Raw genomic sequence first — 16572 nt, forward strand, 5'->3', positions numbered from 1 at the left:
AGCCACGTACATCATACCCAGTGCATCTATATCCAGCAACCCCAGCGCAGCTATGTGCATCCTACCCAGTGCATCTACACCCGACAACCCCAGCGCAGCAACGTGCATCCTACCCAGTGCATCTACATCTAGCAACCCCAGCGCAGCCACGTGCATCCTACCCAGTGCATCTACATCCAGCAACCCCAGCGCAGCCACGTGCATCATACCCAGTGCATCTACATCCAGCAACCCCAGCGCAGCCACGTGCATCATACCCAGTGCATCTACATCCAGCAACCCCAGCGCAGCCACGTGCATCATACCCAGTGCATCTACATCCAGCAACCCCAGCGCAGCCACGTGCATCATACCCAGTGCATCTACATCCAGCAACCCCAGCGCAGCCACGTGCATCATACCCAGTGCATCTACATCCAACAACCCCAGCGCAGCAACGTGCATCCTACCCAGTGCATCTACATCAGACAACCCCAGCGCAGCCACGTGCATCTACATCTGACAACCCCAAAGCAGCCACGTGCATCATACCTAGTGCATTTACATCCAGCAACCCCAGAGCAACCATGTGCATCCTACCCAGTGAATCTACATCCAGCAACCACATGCATCCTACCCAGTGCATCTACATCCGACAACCGCAGCGCAGCAACGTGCATCCTACATCTGACAACCCCAGCGCAGCCACGTGCATCATACCCAGTGCATCTACATCCAGCAACCCCAGCACAGCCACGTGCATCCTACCCAGTGCATCTACATCCAGCAACCCCAGAGCAACCACGTGAATCCCACCCAGTGCATCTACATCCGACAACCGCAGCGCAGCAACGTGCATCCTACCCAGTGCATCTACATCCAGCAACCCTAGTGCAGCAACATGCATCCTTCCCAGTGCATCTACATCTGACAACCCCAGCGCAGCCACGTGTATCATACCCAGTGCATCTACATCCGACAATCCCATTGCAGCAACATGCATCCTACCCAGTGCATTTACATCACACAACCCCAGCGCAGCCACGTACATCATACCCAGTGCATCTATATCCAGCAACCCCAGCGCAGCTATGTGCATCCTACCCAGTGCATCTACACCCGACAACCCCAGCGCAGCAACGTGCATCCTACCCAGTGCATCTACATCTAGCAACCCCAGCGCAGCCACGTGCATCCTACCCAGTGCATCTACATCCAGCAACCCCAGCGCAGCCACGTGCATCATACCCAGTGCATCTACATCCAGCAACCCCAGCGCAGCCACGTGCATCATACCCAGTGCATCTACATCCAGCAACCCCAGCGCAGCCACGTGCATCATACCCAGTGCATCTACATCCAGCAACCCCAGCGCAGCCACGTGCATCATACCCAGTGCATCTACATCCAACAACCCCAGCGCAGCAACGTGCATCCTACCCAGTGCATCTACATCAGACAACCCCAGCGCAGCCACGTGCATCTACATCTGACAACCCCAAAGCAGCCACGTGCATCATACCTAGTGCATTTACATCCAGCAACCCCAGAGCAACCATGTGCATCCTACCCAGTGAATCTACATCCAGCAACCACATGCATCCTACCCAGTGCATCTACATCCGACAACCGCAGCGCAGCAACGTGCATCCTACATCTGACAACCCCAGCGCAGCCATGTGCATCATACCCAGTGCATCTACATCCAGCAACCCCAGCACAGCCACGTGCATCCTACCCAGTGCATCTACATCCAGCAACCCCAGAGCAACCACGTGAATCCCACCCAGTGCATCTACATCCGACAACCGCAGCGCAGCAACGTGCATCCTACCCAGTGCATCTACATCCAGCAACCCCAGCGCAGCCACGTGCATCCTACCCAGTGCATCTACATCCAGCACAGCCATGTGCATCCTACCCAGTGCATCTACATCCGACAACCCCAGAGCAGCCACGTGCATCCTACCCAGTGCATCTACATCCGACAACCCCAGAGCAGCCACGTGCATCCTACCCAGTGCATCTACATCCGACAACCCCAGCGCAGCCATCTCCATCATACCCAGTGCATCTACATCCAGCAACCCCAGCGCAGCAACATGCATCCTTCCCAGTGCATCTACATCCGACAACCCCAGAGCAGCCACGTGCATCCTACCCTGTGCATCTACATCAGACAACCCCAGCGCAGCAACGTGCATCCTACCCAGTGCATCTACATCCAGCACAGCCATGTGCATCCTACCCAGTGCATCTACATCCGACAACCCCAGAGCAGCCACGTGCATCCTACCCAGTGCATCTACATCCAGCACAGCCATGTGCATCCTACCCAGTGCATCTACATCCGACAACCCCAGAGCAGCCACGTGCATCCTACCCAGTGCATCTACATCCGACAACCCCAGCGCAGCCATCTCCATCCTACCCAGTGCATCTACATCCAGCAACCCCAGCACAGCCATGTGCATCCTACCCAGTGCATCTACATCTGACAACCCCAGCGCAGCCACGTGTATCATACCCAGTGCATCTACATCTGACAACCCCAGCGCAGCCACGTGTATCATACCCAGTGCATCTACATCCAGCAACCCCAGCGCAGCAACATGCATCCTACCCAGTGCATCTACATCCAGCAACCCCAGCGCAGCAACATGCATCCTACCCAGTGCATCTACATCTGACAACCCCAGCGCAGCCACGTGTATCATACCCAGTGCATCTACATCCAACAACCCCATTGCAGCAACATGCATCCTACCCAGTGCATCTACATCACACAACCCCAGCGCAGTCACCTCCATCATACTCAGTGAATCTACATCCAGCAACCCCAGCTCAGCCACGTGCATCATACCCACTGCATCTACATCCAGCAACCCCAGCACAGCCACGTACATCATACGCAGTGCATCTATATCCAGCAACCCCAGCGCAGCCACGTGCATCCTACCCAGTGCATCTACACCCGACAACCCCAGCGCAGCCACGTGCATCCTACCCAGTGCATCTACATCCAGCAACCCCAGCGCAGCCACGTGCATCATACCCAGTGCATCTACATCCAGCAACCCCAGCGCAGCCACGTGCATCCTACCCAGTGAATCTACATCCAGCAACCCCAGAGCAACCACGTGCATCCCACCCAGTGCATCTACATCCGACAACCGCAGCGCAGCAACGTGCATCCTACATCTGACAACCCCAGCGCAGCCACGTGCATCCTACCCAGTGCATCTACATCCAGCAACCCCAGCGCAGCTATCTCCATCCTACCCAGTGCATCTACATCCAACAACCCCAGCGCAGCCACGTGCATCCTACCCAGTGCATCTACATCTGACGACCCCAGCGCAGCCACGTGCATCTACATCTGACAACCCCAAAGCAGCCACGTGCATCATACCTAGTGCATTTACATCCAGCAACCCCAGAGCAACCATGTGCATCCTACCCAGTGAATCTACATCCAGCAACCACATGCATCCTACCCAGTGCATCTACATCCGACAACCCCAGCGCAGCCACGTGCATCCTACTCAGTGCATCTACATCCAGCATCCCCAGAGCAGCCACGTGCATCCTACCCAGTGCATCTACATCCAGCATCCCCAGAGCAGCCACGTGCATCCTACCCAGTGAATCTACATCCGACAACCCCTTTGCAGCCACGTGCATCCTACCCAGGGCATCTACATCAGACAACCCCAGCAAAGCCACCTCCATCCTACCCAGTGCATCTACATCCAGCATCCCCAGCGCAGCTACATGCATCCTACCCAGTGAATCTACATCCAACATCCCCAAAGCAGCCACGTGAATCCTACCCAGTGCATCTACACCCGACAACCCCAGCGCAGCAACGTGCATCCTACCCAGTGCATCTACATCTAGCAACCCCAGCGCAGCCACGTGCATCCTACCCAGTGCATCTACATCCAGCAACCCCAGCGCAGCCACGTGCATCATACCCAGTGCATCTACATCCAGCAACCCCAGCGCAGCCACGTGCATCATACCCAGTGCATCTACATCCAGCAACCCCAGCGCAGCCACGTGCATCATACCCAGTGCATCTACATCCAGCAACCCCAGCGCAGCCACGTGCATCCTACCCAGTGCATCTACATCCGACAACCCCAGCGCAGCCACGTGCATCCTACCCAGTGAATCTACATCCAGCAACCCCAGAGCAACCACGTGAATCCCACCCAGTGCATCTACATCCGACAACCGCAGCGCAGCAACGTGCATCATACCCAGTGCATCTACATCCAGCAACCCCAGCACAGCCACGTGCATCCTACCCAGTGCATCTACATCCAGCAACCCCAGCGCAGCCACGTGCATCCTACCCAGTGCATCTACCTCCAGCAACCCTAGTGCAGCAACATGCATCATACCCAGTGCATCTACCTCCAGCAACCCCAGCGCAGCAACATGCATCCTTCCCAGTGCATCTACATCTGACAACCCCAGGGCAGCCACGTGTATCATACCCAGTGCATCTACATCCGACAATCCCATTGCAGCAACATGCATCCTACCCAGTGCATCTACATCACACAACCCCAGCGCAGCCACGTACATCATACCCAGTGCATCTATATCCAGCAACCCCAGCGCAGCCACGTGCATCCTACCCAGTGCATCTACACCCGACAACCCCAGCGCAGCAACGTGCATCCTACCCAGTGCATCTACATCCAGCAACCCCAGCACAGCCACGTGCATCCTACCCAGTGCATCTACATCCAGCAACCCCAGCGCAGCCACGTGCATCATACCCAGTGCATCTACATCCAGCAACCCCAGCGCAGCCACGTGCATCATACCCAGTGCATCTACCTCCAGCAACCCCAGCGCAGCCACGTGCATCATACCCAGTGCATCTACATCCAGCAACCCCAGCGCAGCCACGTGCATCCTACCCAGTGCATCTACATCAGACAACCCCAGCGCAGCCACGTGCATCTACATCTGACAACCCCAAAGCAGCCACGTGCATCATACCTAGTGCATTTACATCCAGCAACCCCAGAGCAACCATGTGCATCCTACCCAGTGAATCTACATCCAGCAACCACATGCATCCTACCCAGTGCATCTACATCCGACAACCGCAGCGCAGCAACGTGCATCCTACATCTGACAACCCCAGCGCAGCCACGTGCATCATACCCAGTGCATCTACATCCAGCAACCCCAGCACAGCCACGTGCATCCTACCCAGTGCATCTACATCCAGCAACCCCAGAGCAACCACGTGAATCCCACCCAGTGCATCTACATCCGACAACCGCAGCGCAGCAACGTGCATCCTACCCAGTGCATCTACATCCAGCAACCCTAGTGCAGCAACATGCATCCTTCCCAGTGCATCTACATCTGACAACCCCAGCGCAGCCACGTGTATCATACCCAGTGCATCTACATCCGACAATCCCATTGCAGCAACATGCATCCTACCCAGTGCATTTACATCACACAACCCCAGCGCAGCCACGTACATCATACCCAGTGCATCTATATCCAGCAACCCCAGCGCAGCTATGTGCATCCTACCCAGTGCATCTACACCCGACAACCCCAGCGCAGCAACGTGCATCCTACCCAGTGCATCTACATCTAGCAACCCCAGCGCAGCCACGTGCATCCTACCCAGTGCATCTACATCCAGCAACCCCAGCGCAGCCACGTGCATCATACCCAGTGCATCTACATCCAGCAACCCCAGCGCAGCCACGTGCATCATACCCAGTGCATCTACATCCAGCAACCCCAGCGCAGCCACGTGCATCATACCCAGTGCATCTACATCCAGCAACCCCAGCGCAGCCACGTGCATCATACCCAGTGCATCTACATCCAGCAACCCCAGCGCAGCCACGTGCATCATACCCAGTGCATCTACATCCAACAACCCCAGCGCAGCAACGTGCATCCTACCCAGTGCATCTACATCAGACAACCCCAGCGCAGCCACGTGCATCTACATCTGACAACCCCAAAGCAGCCACGTGCATCATACCTAGTGCATTTACATCCAGCAACCCCAGAGCAACCATGTGCATCCTACCCAGTGAATCTACATCCAGCAACCACATGCATCCTACCCAGTGCATCTACATCCGACAACCGCAGCGCAGCAACGTGCATCCTACATCTGACAACCCCAGCGCAGCCACGTGCATCATACCCAGTGCATCTACATCCAGCAACCCCAGCACAGCCACGTGCATCCTACCCAGTGCATCTACATCCAGCAACCCCAGAGCAACCACGTGAATCCCACCCAGTGCATCTACATCCGACAACCGCAGCGCAGCAACGTGCATCATACCCAGTGCATCTACATCCAGCAACCCCAGCGCAGCCACGTGCATCCTACCCAGTGCATCTACATCCAGCACAGCCATGTGCATCCTACCCAGTGCATCTACATCCGACAACCCCAGAGCAGCCACGTGCATCCTACCCAGTGCATCTACATCCGACAACCCCAGAGCAGCCACGTGCATCCTACCCAGTGCATCTACATCCGACAACCCCAGCGCAGCCATCTCCATCATACCCAGTGCATCTACATCCGACAACCCCAGAGCAGCCACGTGCATCCTACCCTGCGCATCTACATCAGACAACCCCAGCGCAGCAACGTGCATCCTACCCAGTGCATCTACATCCAGCACAGCCATGTGCATCCTACCCAGTGCATCTACATCCGACAACCCCAGAGCAGCCACGTGCATCCTACCCAGTGCATCTACATCCAGCACAGCCATGTGCATCCTACCCAGTGCATCTACATCCGACAACCCCAGAGCAGCCATCTCCATCATACCCAGTGCATCTACATCCGACAACCCCAGAGCAGCCACGTGCATCCTACCCAGTGCATCTACATCCGACAACCCCAGCGCAGCCATCTCCATCCTACCCAGTGCATCTACATCCAGCAACCCCAGCACAGCCATGTGCATCCTACCCAGTGCATCTACATCTGACAACCCCAGCGCAGCCACGTGTATCATACCCAGTGCATCTACATCCGACAACCCCAGCGCAGCCACGTGCATCATACCCAGTGCATCTACATCCAGCAACCCCAGCGCAGCAACATGCATCCTTCCCAGTGCATCTACATCTGACAACCCCAGCGCAGCCACGTGTATCATACCCAGTGCATCTACATCCAACAACCCCATTGCAGCAACATGCATCCTACCCAGTGCATCTACATCACACAACCCCAGCGCAGTCACCTCCATCATACTCAGTGAATCTACATCCAGCAACCCCAGCTCAGCCACGTGCATCATACCCACTGCATCTACATCCAGCAACCCCAGCACAGCCACGTACATCATACGCAGTGCATCTATATCCAGCAACCCCAGCGCAGCCACGTGCATCCTACCCAGTGCATCTACACCCGACAACCCCAGCGCAGCCACGTGCATCCTACCCAGTGCATCTACATCCAGCAACCCCAGCGCAGCCACGTGCATCATACCCAGTGCATCTACATCCAGCAACCCCAGCGCAGCCACGTGCATCCTACCCAGTGAATCTACATCCAGCAACCCCAGAGCAACCACGTGCATCCCACCCAGTGCATCTACATCCGACAACCGCAGCGCAGCAACGTGCATCCTACATCTGACAACCCCAGCGCAGCCACGTGCATCCTACCCAGTGCATCTACATCCAGCAACCCCAGCGCAGCTATCTCCATCCTACCCAGTGCATCTACATCCAACAACCCCAGCGCAGCCACGTGCATCCTACCCAGTGCATCTACATCCGACGACCCCAGCGCAGCCACGTGCATCTACATCTGACAACCCCAAAGCAGCCACGTGCATCATACCTAGTGCATTTACATCCAGCAACCCCAGAGCAACCATGTGCATCCTACCCAGTGAATCTACATCCAGCAACCACATGCATCCTACCCAGTGCATCTACATCCGACAACCCCAGCGCAGCCACGTGCATCCTACCCAGTGCATCTACATCCAGCATCCCCAGAGCAGCCACGTGCATCCTACCCAGTGCATCTACATCCAGCATCCCCAGAGCAGCCACGTGCATCCTACCCAGTGAATCTACATCCGACAACCCCTTTGCAGCCACGTGCATCCTACCCAGGGCATCTACATCAGACAACCCCAGCAAAGCCACCTCCATCCTACCCAGTGCATCTACATCCAGCATCCCCAGCGCAGCTACATGCATCCTACCCAGTGAATCTACATCCAACATCCCCAAAGCAGCCACGTGAATCCTACCCAGTGCATCTACATCCAGCAACCCCAGCACAGCCATGTGCATCCTACCCAGTGCATCTACACCCGACAACCCCAGCGCAGCAACGTGCATCCTACCCAGTGCATCTACATCTAGCAACCCCAGCGCAGCCACGTGCATCCTACCCAGTGCATCTACATCCAGCAACCCCAGCGCAGCCACGTGCATCATACCCAGTGCATCTACATCCAGCAACCCCAGCGCAGCCACGTGCATCATACCCAGTGCATCTACATCCAGCAACCCCAGCGCAGCCACGTGCATCATACCCAGTGCATCTACATCCAGCAACCCCAGCGCAGCCACGTGCATCCTACCCAGTGCATCTACATCCGACAACCCCAGCGCAGCCACGTGCATCCTACCCAGTGAATCTACATCCAGCAACCCCAGAGCAACCACGTGAATCCCACCCAGTGCATCTACATCCGACAACCGCAGCGCAGCAACGTGCATCATACCCAGTGCATCTACATCCAGCAACCCCAGCACAGCCACGTGCATCCTACCCAGTGCATCTACATCCAGCAACCCCAGCGCAGCCACGTGCATCCTACCCAGTGCATCTACCTCCAGCAACCCCAGTGCAGCAACATGCATCATACCCAGTGCATCTACCTCCAGCAACCCCAGCGCAGCAACATGCATCCTTCCCAGTGCATCTACATCTGACAACCCCAGCGCAGCCACGTGTATCATACCCAGTGCATCTACATCCGACAATCCCATTGCAGCAACATGCATCCTACCCAGTGCATCTACATCACACAACCCCAGCGCAGCCACGTCCATCATACCCAGTGCATCTATATCCAGCAACCCCAGCGCAGCCACGTGCATCCTACCCAGTGCATCTACACCCGACAACCCCAGCGCAGCAACGTGCATCCTACCCAGTGCATCTACATCCAGCAACCCCAGCGCAGCCACGTGCATCCTACCCAGTGCATCTACATCCAGCAACCCCAGCGCAGCCACGTGCATCATACCCAGTGCATCTACATCCAGCAACCCCAGCGCAGCCACGTGCATCATACCCAGTGCATCTACCTCCAGCAACCCCAGCGCAGCCACGTGCATCATACCCAGTGCATCTACATCCAGCAACCCCAGCGCAGCCACGTGCATCCTACCCAGTGCATCTACATCCAGCAACCCCAGCGCAGCCACGTGCATCCTACCCAGTGCATCTACATCCAGCACAGCCATGTGCATCCTACCCAGTGCATCTACATCCGACAACCCCAGAGCAGCCACGTGCATCCTACCCAGTGCATCTACATCCGACAACCCCAGAGCAGCCACGTGCATCCTACCCAGTGCATCTACATCCGACAACCCCAGCGCAGCCATCTCCATCATACCCAGTGCATCTACATCCAGCAACCCCAGCGCAGCCACGTGCATCATACCCAGTGCATCTACATCCAGCAACCCCAGCGCAGCCACGTGCATCATACCCAGTGCATCTACAACAGACAACCCCAGCGCAGCCACGTGCATCCTACCCAGTGAATCTACATCCAGCAACCCCAGAGCAACCACGTGCATCCCACCCAGTGCATCTACATCCGACAACCGCAGCGCAGCAACGTGCATCCTACATCTGACAACCCCAGCGCAGCCACGTGCATCATACCCAGTGCATCTACATCCAACAACCCCAGCGCAGCAACGTGCATCCTACCCAGTGCATCTACATCAGACAACCCCAGCGCAGCCACGTGCATCATACCTAGTGCATCTACAACCGACAACCCCAGCGCAGCCACGTGCATCCTACCCAGTGAATCTACATCCAGCAACCACATGCATCCTACCCAGTGCATCTACATCTGACAACCCCAGCGCAGCCACGTGCATCATACCCAGTGCATCTACATCCAGCAACCCCAGCGCAGCCACGTGCATCCTACCCAGTGCATCTACATCCAGCAACCCCAGCGCAGCCACGTGCATCCTACCCAGTGCATCTACATCCAGCACAGCCATGTGCATCCTACCCAGTGCATCTACATCCGACAACCCCAGAGCAGCCACGTGCATCCTACCCAGTGCATCTACATCCGACAACCCCAGAGCAGCCACGTGCATCCTACCCAGTGCATCTACATCCGAGAACCCCAGCGCAGCCATCTCCATCATACCCAGTGCATCTACATCCAGCAACCCCAGCACAGCCATGTGCATCCTACCCAGTGCATCTACATCCAGCAACCCCAGCGCAGCAACATGCATCCTTCCCAGTGCATCTACATCTGACAACCCCAGCGCAGCCACGTGTATCATACCCAGTGCATCTACATCCGACAACCCCAGAGCAGCCACGTGCATCCTACCCTGCGCATCTACATCAGACAACCCCAGCGCAGCAACGTGCATCCTACCCAGTGCATCTACATCCAGCACAGCCATGTGCATCCTACCCAGTGCATCTACATCCGACAACCCCAGAGCAGCCACGTGCATCCTACCCAGTGCATCTACATCCAGCACAGCCATGTGCATCCTACCCAGTGCATCTACATCCGACAACCCCAGAGCAGCCATCTCCATCATACCCAGTGCATCTACATCCGACAACCCCAGAGCAGCCACGTGCATCCTACCCAGTGCATCTACATCCGACAACCCCAGCGCAGCCATCTCCATCCTACCCAGTGCATCTACATCCAGCAACCCCAGCACAGCCATGTGCATCCTACCCAGTGCATCTACATCTGACAACCCCAGCGCAGCCACGTGTATCATACCCAGTGCATCTACATCTGACAACCCCAGCGCAGCCACGTGTATCATACCCAGTGCATCTACATCCAGCAACCCCAGCGCAGCAACATGCATCCTTCCCAGTGCATCTACATCTGACAACCCCAGCGCAGCCACGTGTATCATACCCAGTGCATCTACATCCAACAACCCCATTGCAGCAACATGCATCCTACCCAGTGCATCTACATCACACAACCCCAGCGCAGTCACCTCCATCATACCCAGTGCATCTATATCCAGCAACCCCAGCGCAGCTATGTGCATCCTACCCAGTGCATCTACACCCGACAACCCCAGCGCAGCAACGTGCATCCTACCCAGTGCATCTACATCCAGCAACCCCAGCGCAGCCACGTGCATCCTACCCAGTGCATCTACATCCAGCAACCCCAGCGCAGCCACGTGCATCATACCCAGTGCATCTACATCCAGCAACCCCAGCGCAGCCACGTGCATCATACCCAGTGCATCTACATCCAGCAACCCCAGCGCAGCCACGTGCATCATACCCAGTGCATCTACATCCAGCAACCCCATTGCAGCCACGTGCATCATACCCAGTGCATCTACAACCGACAACCCCAGCGCAGCCACGTGCATCCTACCCAGTGAATCTACATCCAGCAACCCCAGAGCAACCACGTGAATCCCACCCAGTGCATCTACATCCGACAACCGCAGCGCAGCAACGTGCATCATACCCAGTGCATCTACATCCAGCAACCCCAGCACAGCCACGTGCATCCTACCCAGTGCATCTACATCCAGCAACCCTAGTGCAGCAATATGCATCATACCCAGTGCATCTACCTCCAGCAACCCCAGCGCAGCAACATGCATCCTTCCCAGTGCATCTACATCACACAACCCCAGCGCAGCCACGTTCATCATACCCAGTGCATCTATATCCAGCAACCCCAGCGCAGCCACGTGCATCCTACCCAGTGCATCTACATCCGACAACCCCAGCGCAGCAACGTGCATCCTACCCAGTGCATCTACATCCAGCAACCCCAGCGCAGCCACGTGCATCCTACCCAGTGCATCTACATCCAGCAACCCCAGCGCAGCCACGTGCATCATACCCAGTGCATCTACATCCAGCAACCCCAGCGCAGCCACGTGCATCATACCCAGTGCATCTACATCCAGCAACCCCAGCGCAGCCACGTGCATCATACCCAGTGCATCTACATCCAGCAACCCCAGCGCAGCCACGTGCATCATACCCAGTGCATCTACAACCGACAATTCCAGCGCAGCCACGTGCATCCTACCCAGTGAATCTACATCCAGCAACCCCAGAGCAACCACGTGCATCCCACCCAGTGCATCTGCATCCAACAACCGCAGCGCAGCAACGTGCATCCTACATCTGACAACCCCAGCGCAGCCACGTGCATCATACCCAGTGCATCTACATCCAACAACCCCAGCGCAGCAACGTGCATCCTACCCAGTGCATCTACATCAGACAACCCCAGCGCAGCCACGTGCATCTACATCTGACAACCCCAAAGCAGCCACGTGCATCATACCTAGTGCATTTACATCCAGCAACCCCAGAGCAACCATGTGCATCCTACCCAGTGAATCTACATCCAGCAACCACATGCATCCTACCCAGTGCATCTACATCCGACAACCGCAGCGCAGCAACGTGCATCCTACATCTGACAACCCCAGCGCAGCCACGTGCATCATACACAGTGCATCTACATCCATCAACCCCAGCACAGCCACGTGCATCCTACCCAGTGCATCTACATCCAGCAACCCCAGAGCAACCACGTGAATCCCACCCAGTGCATCTACATCCAGCAACCCCAGCGCAGCCACGTGCATCCTACCCAGTGCATCTACATCCGACAACCCCAGAGCAGCCACGTGCATCCTACCCAGTGCATCTACATCCGACAACCCCAGAGCAGCCACGTGCATCCTACCCAGTGCATCTACATCCGACAACCCCAGCGCAGCCATCTCCATCATACCCAGTGCATCTACATCCAGCAACCCCAGCAACCCCAGCACAGCCATGTGCATCCTACCCAGTGCATCTACATCCGACAACCCCAGAGCAGCAACATGCATCCTTCCCAGTGCATCTACATCTGACAACCCCAGCGCAGCCACGTGTATCATACCCAGTGCATCTACATCCGACAACCCCAGCGCAGCCACGTGCATCATACCCAGTGCATCTACATCCAGCAACCCCAGCGCAGCGACGTGCATCATACCCAGTGCATCTACAACCGACAACCCCAGCGCAGCCACGTGCATCCTACCCAGTGAATCTACATCCAGCAACCCCAGAGCAACCACGTGAATCCCACCCAGTGCATCTACATCCGACAACTGCAGCGCAGCAACGTGCATCATACCCAGTGCATCTACATCCAGCAACCCCAGCACAGCCACGTGCATCCTACCCAGTGCATCTACATCCAGCAACCCCAGCGCAGCCACGTGCATCCTACCCAGTGCATCTACATCCAGCAACCCTAGTGCAGCAACATGCATCATACCCAGTGCATCTACCTCCAGCAACCCCAGCGCAGCCACGTGCATCATACCCAGTGCATCTACATCCAGCAACCCCAGCGCAGCAACGTGCATCCTACCCAGTGCATCTACATCCAGCAACCCCAGCGCAGCCACGTGCATCCTACCCAGTGCATCTACATCCAGCACAGCCATGTGCATCCTACCCAGTGCATCTACATCCGACAACCCCAGAGCAGCCACGTGCATCCTACCCAGTGCATCTACATCCGACAACCCCAGAGCAGCCACGTGCATCCTACCCAGTGCATCTACATCCGACAACCCCAGCGCAGCCACGTGTATCATACCCAGTGCATCTACATCCGACAATCCCATTGCAGCAACATGCATCCTACCCAGTGCATCTACATCACACAACCCCAGCGCAGCCACGTACATCATACCCAGTGCATCTATATCCAGCAACCCCAGCGCAGCCACGTGCATCCTACCCAGTGCATCTACATCCGACAACCCCAGCGCAGCAACGTGCATCCTACCCAGTGCATCTACATCCAGCAACCCCAGCGCAGCCACGTGCATCCTACCCAGTGCATCTACATCCAGCAACCCCAGCGCAGCCACGTGCATCATACCCAGTGCATCTACATCCAGCAACCCCAGCGCAGCCACGTGCATCATACCCAGTGTATCTACATCCAGCAACCCCAGCGCAGCCACGTGCATCATACCCAGTGCATCTACATCCAGCAACCCCAGCGCAGCCACGTGCATCATACCCAGTGCATCTACATCCAGCAACCCCAGCGCAGCCACGTGCATCATACCCAGTGCATCTACATCCAACAACCCCAGCGCAGCAACGTGCATCCTACCCAGTGCATCTACATCAGACAACCCCAGCGCAGCCACGTGCATCTACATCTGACAACCCCAAAGCAGCCACGTGCATCATACCTAGTGCATTTACATCCAGCAACCCCAGAGCAACCATGTGCATCCTACCCAGTGAATCTACATCCAGCAACCACATGCATCCTACCCAGTGCATCTACATCCGACAACCGCAGCGCAGCAACGTGCATCCTACATCTGACACCCCAGCGCAGCCACGTGCATCATACCCAGTGCATCTACATCCAGCAACCCCAGCACAGCCACGTGCATCCTACCCAGTGCATCTACATCCAGCAACCCCAGAGCAACCACGTGAATCCCACCCAGTTCATCTACATCCGACAACCGCAGCGCAGCAACGTGCATCCTACCCAGTGCATCTACATCCAGCAAACCCAGCGCAGCCACGTGCATCCTACCCAGTGCATCTACATCCAGCACAGCCATGTGCATCCTACCCAGTGCATCTACATCCGACAACCCCAGAGCAGCCACGTGCATCCTACCCAGTGCATCTACATCCGACAACCCCAGAGCAGCCACGTGCATCCTACCCAGTGCATCTACATCCGACAACCCCAGCGCAGCCATCTCCATCATACCCAGTGCATCTACATCCAGCAACCCCAGCGCAGCAACATGCATCCTTCCCAGTGCATCTACATCTGACAACCCCAGCGCAGCCACGTGTATCATACCCAGTGCATCTACATCCGACAACCCCAGAGCAGCCACGTGCATCCTACCCTGCGCATCTACATCAGACAACCCCAGCGCAGCAACGTGCATCCTACCCAGTGCATCTACATCCAGCACAGCCATGTGCATCCTACCCAGTGCATCTACATCCGACAACCCCAGAGCAGCCACGTGCATCCTACCCAGTGCATCTACATCCAGCACAGCCATGTGCATCCTACCCAGTGCATCTACATCCGACAACCCCAGAGCAGCCATCTCCATCATACCCAGTGCATCTACATCCGACAACCCCAGAGCAGCCACGTGCATCCTACCCAGTGCATCTACATCCGACAACCCCAGCGCAGCCACCTCCATCCTACCCAGTGCATCTACATCCAGCAACCCCAGCACAGCCATGTGCATCCTACCCAGTGCATCTACATCCGACAACCCCAGCGCAGCCACGTGCATCCTACCCAGTGCATCTACATCCAGCATCCCCAGAGCAGCCACGTGCATCCTACCCAGTGCATCTACATCCAGCATCCCCAGAGCAGCCACGTGCATCCTACCCAGTGAATCTACATCCAGCAACCCCAGCGCAGCCATCTCCATCATAATCAGTGCATCTACATCAGACAACCCCAGCAAAGCCACCTCCATCCTACCCAGTGAATCTACATCCAACATCCCCAAAGCAGCCACATGCATCCTACCCAGTGCATCTACATCCGACAACCCAAGCACAGCCACGTGAATCCTACCCAGTGCATCTACATCCGACAACCCCAGCGCAGCCACGTGCAGCATACCCAGTGCATCTACATCCGACAACCCCAACGCAGCCACGTGCATCCTACCCAGTGCATCTACATCCAGCAACCCCAGCGCAGCCATCTCCATCATACCCAGTGCATCTAAATCCCACAACTTCAGCACAGCCACCCTTTGTCATGTCCAGTGCATCTACATCAGACATGCTCATCACTGAACACACCACATCCATTATACAGCAAGCTACAAAGTTCAGATACAAAGTTAGCGTAAGCCCTGGCGCAGAATCCTACCTATTTCCCAGGCATTACCGCAGATGTTGCTTGAAGATCACAGTGCAGGCTAAAGAGGAAAAATCTAGGAACTGCCAAGGTTTCCCTGAGGATCTCACGCCTGCTGCTTGTTAACTTTCTGATACAAACTCCTCAGAACTTCACTTCCTTGTTGGTTTAAAATGCAAAAAAAATTGATGTTCCTCAAAATAGAATTTTAGGCTGAGCTTTTACACACTGGACTCACAGGACTGGTGTGCAAGCACTCATACAGGAAGCATGTCCATTAGCACAAGAAAGTGCTCGCACTGCTGGCAGCCATTAAAGTTATTGTAACCTGAGACTTCTTGTTAAAAAACCTCCC

General features: G+C 56.2%; 1 protein-coding gene across 1 annotated transcript in view; it reads right to left on the reverse strand.

Moving 5' to 3' along the window:
* KCNQ1 (potassium voltage-gated channel subfamily Q member 1) overlaps positions 1-16409 on the reverse strand; it is a 189288-nt gene extending 172879 nt beyond the window's left edge. The window contains exon 1 of the mRNA XM_044270873.1: positions 16230-16409. The gene's annotated coding sequence lies outside the window, so the exon portion shown is untranslated. The remainder of the gene's footprint in view (positions 1-16229) is intronic.
* Positions 16410-16572: the final 163 nt, after the last annotated feature.

This window comes from Bufo gargarizans, chromosome 10, assembly GCF_014858855.1.
Source record: "Bufo gargarizans isolate SCDJY-AF-19 chromosome 10, ASM1485885v1, whole genome shotgun sequence".
Lineage (NCBI taxonomy): Eukaryota > Metazoa > Chordata > Amphibia > Anura > Bufonidae > Bufo > Bufo gargarizans.